We start from the raw sequence: 5285 nt of genomic DNA on the forward strand, positions 1-5285 counted from the left end.
CTGTCCCCTGCCTATGTCCTGCATCCCAGGTGCTGCTGCCACCCTGGCTGGTTGGGGAAAACGAGGGGGTTGTCTTCCACGCCATCCCTGGCTTCCGTGTTAGTTCATGTGTAAAGATTTTCCTCTAATTGTCCTGTGGGTGCAGAGGGAGTGTGTGCTGCCTGGCAGTCACAGTTAATTTTACCACCAAGTGTTCTCTCTCCTTCCCTATTCTCTCTCTCTTTTTTTCTGGGTTTTATTTTTTAGTTTTAAAGAAAACATTTCCAGCTGCTCATGATCCCTGTGGGTGGAAAAAACCGCCCCCCTCCTGCACCCAAATGGAAACACGGACAGAGCTGTCTGTCCCTCTTTCCTTTCCCAGGGCTGGGTTTGGGGGACGGGACTGTGCCTCTGGGATGTTGCACTGGGGACAGGGGGACACCTCTGGCTTTAATGACAAAACTGGTGGGAAAACAGGAAGGGAGCAGAGTGGCACCACTGGGACCCCGGTGCCTCTGAAGGTGCTGGTTTGGGGGCAGGTCCTGCTCTCTCTGAAGCATCAGCACAAAAAGCTGCTGATGGTGCACGACGAGGGATTTCCAGGAGAACATTGTGTCTCAGCTTTTCATGTTTCTGTATTGTTTAAACCCCAAATCCGGAGGAATCGCTGCCCAAAATAACCTCTGGCCACTCAGGATGTCCCTGGGCCTGAGCTCTTTCCTCCTCTTCTATAAAGCAACCCCTTCTAACTGGGATGGGACCAGTTCACCAGTTGCACTGAGGGCATCAGACTGGAGGGCACATCCAGCAGCAGCCCTGGTGTTTTCCTGTGAGCAGCAGAGTGGGGTGCAGGGCGGGCTCCGAGGCTCCCAGATCCTCTGCTCCTTCCCAGCGCTGCCATGCTGGAGCAGCAGCTGCAGAAGGGAGGCAGGATGTGGCCCAGAGGACAGAGCCGACAAAATTCTGTGTTTTTGGAGATGCTGGGACCACCTCACGGGGTCGGCCTGGGGGTAAAGCAGCAACTTCTTCTTTACTGGGGTCTGAGACTGGCGGGGTCCTTCACTGTGCTGAGCTGTGCCAGCCTCTGCTCTGCTCCTGGGGGTGTCCCCGTGCCCCCTGCCGTGGGCTGGCTGTCTCCTCGCCGGCTCTCTCGCCGTTAGGTGGAAGTGTTGTAGAGGAAAAGAGCGCTGGTGCTGCCCGGCTCCGGGCTCCACCAGTGGCCATAGCCAGGCACGGGTCCTTTGTCCTCCTGTCACGGCAGCACTGAGCTACCGAGGGGAATTTTTAGGCTGGATGCACCCAAGAAAGAGGAAAACTCCCCCGAGAAGAGGCTCCGAGGCTGCAGCAAGAGGAGGTTGGGCAAGAGAGAGGCATTGCCTCAAGGCAGCAGCTCCCCAGTGTGCTCCATCCCCTCGTTGCTGCCCTGGGGGAAAAGCCCAGAAGCCCAGGAAATGTCCCCCTCGGTGGCCTCAGAGAGGCAGGGCTGGTTCCTCGGTATCACTTGGGGTTTCTCTGGGGGTCCCACATCAGCTGGGGGATGTGGGTGCCAGGCAGGACCCTGGGCTGCAGGAAAGCGTCTGGTGGGAGCGTGGCAGCCCCCAAAGTGGGTGCAGGGCAGCCAGGGGGCTGCCAGGGAGCTGGCACAGCTGCAGGAGCCTTCCTCACGAGGAGGAGGAGTTGTCATCACTCCCAGCCTGCAGCCGAATCATCCCTCGTTCATTGCTAATTCCTCCCCGCAAGCCCGGATGGGCTTTTTTTTTTTTTTTTTTCCCCGCATTTCTTTAAAATGCAACTTTTCCCATCAAGATCTGTTAGTCATGAGGCGCATAATGAGTTTTATATATATATTTAAGTGGTCTGACATTCGGCATCCCATTATCCCCACTCCTCGAGAGAGGCACGGACCCGATGTGTGAATGTCAAGCCCATGTGAGCACAAGCAGTGCCGCTCCTGCTCTCGAAAGATCCAGATCTGTTACCCACGTTCATGTGCCGGGGGTGTGTGGGAGTCTCTTTCTTCTGGAGAGAAACCCAAGGCTGTTTTTTCATTTGTTCTTTTTTCTCCTTGGCCTATTATTTAGGTGTTTTTGGAGGGGCCGAGACAAATTGTTCTGTTGGTTTTGTTTTGCAGTTCTGTTTATCCCTTCAGTAACTACCCAGCACAGGGGGAGCTGACGGCTTTTTGCAAGCAGCTCATGCAATTCCTGCTGGAAAATGTCTGTGGGGGCTGAGCCAGGGTCACCCCACTCGTTCCCTGCCAACTTCCACAGAGACTTTTCCCAACCCCGTCCTCTTGCTACGGCTCGTCTCTGCCTGACGTCAGTGAAAATCTTCCCTTTGCTGCAAAATCCCCAAGGAGCAGGACAAAAGTGTCATCGTGGCTCTTCTTTCTTTCTTTTTCTCCTCAAATCCTTCTTCTGCTCTTTTCTTTTCTTCCAACCTGGCCTTTTATTTCTTCCTGCGCCACCAGCACTGGCAGGACTCGTGTCCCCGTGCTGCTGCTCCTCCTGGCCACGTTTCTCCCTCAGACAATTGGGACACTGGAAAAGCATCCCCAGCCACCCCCACCCCTTATCCTGCAAACTTGTTTTTCTTTAAACACACACGAAAATAGCTCTTGCCGGGCCTCCTGCTTTTTAATTGTGTAGATATTACAGCTAATTACAGTTCTATTAATATTTCACTTTGAATTAAAGATTTATTTTCCGCACCCTTCTATCCAGGAGGGAATTGAATCCACACCCAAAGCAATTGCAGGCACTGGCAATGCGGCCCCCGGGTGTGATTCCTGAGCCTCCATCTCTTTGACAGGAGTGACCCATGAGGAGGAAGGAGGAGGTGGTGGCTTGTCCATAAATTATTCAAAGCCCTTTTGCAGAGCTGAGCCGGAATGTCCAGTCCATAAGATGCGGTTTCAAGTTTTCCTATATTAAAAAAAAAAAAGAAAAAAAAATCAAATTGCAAGCAGTTGTGTCTCCTGGATGGCGCTCGGTGGCCTCAGCAGTGGACACGGTGACCTTCCCAGCTGGCCGGGGGCCAGGGCAGAGGGAGGCTGGAGCTGCGGGCCCGGAGCTGTGCCTGTCTGGGGACAGCTGTGGGATGAGTGGGATCAGGGCATGCAGAGTCTCCTGCATGGATCCTGTGAGCCCTGGAGTTCAGGGAAAAGCTGCTGGGGGCCCTGGAGGTGCTGGAGCACCCTGGGTGAACACAGAGCTGGGAATCCGCCCGGGCTGTACCCCCAGCCCTGCCCCCGGGGCAGGAGAGGCAGCGACTTGCTCAGTTCCCCTGGCTCTGTGCCTGCCGAGGGGATATCGATCCTGGCAGACTTCTCCGTGTCCATTTGCTGATGGCATCGAACTCTCCTGGAGGATTTGATCAGCTCTGACCCAGGCACTGATCAGGAGCCCTCGCAGCGACCTTTGTGGGGTTTGCAGAGCCGCTCTCGGGGTAACCTCACACCTGGGCTGCACCCCTGGAATCACTGGGGCGTCTCCCATCCTACCCACCGTCCTCTCAGCCCCCACGTTGTGGCTTTTCCCGTTGTGCCGGGGGAAGCATCGGCTTCAGCTGGATTTCCAGATGTTAATTGGGTTTTGATGTTCCCGATGGTGACACGAGCGCTGTGCCGGTGTTTTGGGTTCTGACGGCTGGCAGAGGGGTGTGAGAAGGGGAGACGTGCAGTCCGTGAGGCTCGGAGAGGAGAAGGGAGGCACTGCCAGCTCAGCCATGGTGGGAAGGGCGTCCTGCAATCCCTGGGATTCATGTTCCCAAGCCTTTGGGGGGGGCTGGATTATGATTTTCTATCGGAGCCAGGGCAGCAGCGAGGCACTCCTGAACGAGCCGGCTGCTGGAGCAGCTCAGGTGGTGCCGAGGCCGAAGTTCTCCAGAATTTATCCCAAACACCTTCCCCCAGGGATTCTTTGGGAGCTGGGCAGATCAGAGCAGGGTGGTCTGGTGTCCTTGTGGCCGGGTGCTGTGAGACCCTAGGCTGTGAGCAGAGCACCCTTGTTTCTCCTTGAAGGTGAACACACGTCTTAGAAATCCCCAGGAGCTGAGGGCTTCACCCGACTCCGAGCAGGGACCTTGACCTTAGGATGCCTCTAAAAGCGACTTTTGGCGAGTGATTTGTGCCTGGCTTATCCTGTGGTGTCTGGAGTCCCCTCAGCCGTGGCTTGGGGCAGACAGGGGTCCTGTCCTCCCAGGGGCTTGGTCTTTATGTCCCCTCCCCATCGACCACAGTGCAGATTTCCTTTTGCTTCAGTTCCTGGCATCAGCGCTGGAATGGCTGAGGATGCTCACACGGGGAGGGGGGAGCTGTGTGGGGCCGTGGCCCCCAGGCTGCCCTCCCCTGCCCCGCCAGAGCAGAGTAACAACGAGCAGCACTCGGGTTCTTGCTGTAAACGAAATCACTGCAACAGCCTGGCCGCTCTGCAGGAGACGGCGCTCTGGGCAGCATCTCGGGAGCACCTGGATCCATGGGAATGTTGCACTTATTTCCATGGCAGGAGGGTGGCTGGGCAGCTTTTCAGGAGATGCATCTCACTGGAGAGCCCAGAGCTCTTTCAAAGGCCCAGCTTTGCGTTGGAGCTGGGCAGTCCCGAGGGCTTTTGGAAAACCGGCTCCTTCTCCAGCCTCCCAACCAGGATTTGGGTGAAAAGGAGCCTTTTCCAAGGGCAACCAGCCCGCCCGGGCCCTGGCTGACCCTCACCAGGGCTGGGATTTCGCTGTTACAAACGAGCAACACAAATCACCCCTTAGGGGAGATGAGGCTAGAGTTGCGTGTCTGTGGTCCGTGCTTGGTTCTTTGGTGCTGGAAGGGGGCAGAGAGCCCTTCCCGCAGCCAGACCCCGCTTCGTGTGCGCGGATGGGTCCCTCCAGGAGGGGCTGGGAGCTCTGGCAGCCCTGCGTGCCCGCAGGTGAGAGCCGGGGTGTGCCCTAATTGCTCCGGTGACCGAGCCATCACCGCCGTGTCATTACCGTGATGGATCGCAGCAGTTAATGTGTCAATGGCCATTACCAGGGGGTTGTGTTTTCTCTGGATTAATGAATCGACACAGCACGACGGGCTCCTCGAAGCCGCGGGGCCTGGCGGGGGGGATTGATGGGGAAAGAAGGCGATGCAGGAGCCGAGCTCCGCGGGGCGGGGGGTTGACAGCGTTTTATGGGAGAGAGAAGAGAAGGGCAACGGCCTGGGGTGACGAGCATCCTCCCTCGTCGCTGCTTGCGGGAGCTGCTCCCACCTGGGAAAGGGAATTTGAGGATGGCTGTCACTGCAGGGAGCCGGAGACCCTCAGCAGCCTGGCGGG

This window comes from Corvus kubaryi, unplaced genomic scaffold, assembly GCF_017639235.1.
Source record: "Corvus kubaryi isolate FWS band 111438036 unplaced genomic scaffold, C.kubaryi_AGA036_p1.0 split1-37355, whole genome shotgun sequence".
In the NCBI taxonomy this organism is placed as follows: domain Eukaryota; kingdom Metazoa; phylum Chordata; class Aves; order Passeriformes; family Corvidae; genus Corvus; species Corvus kubaryi.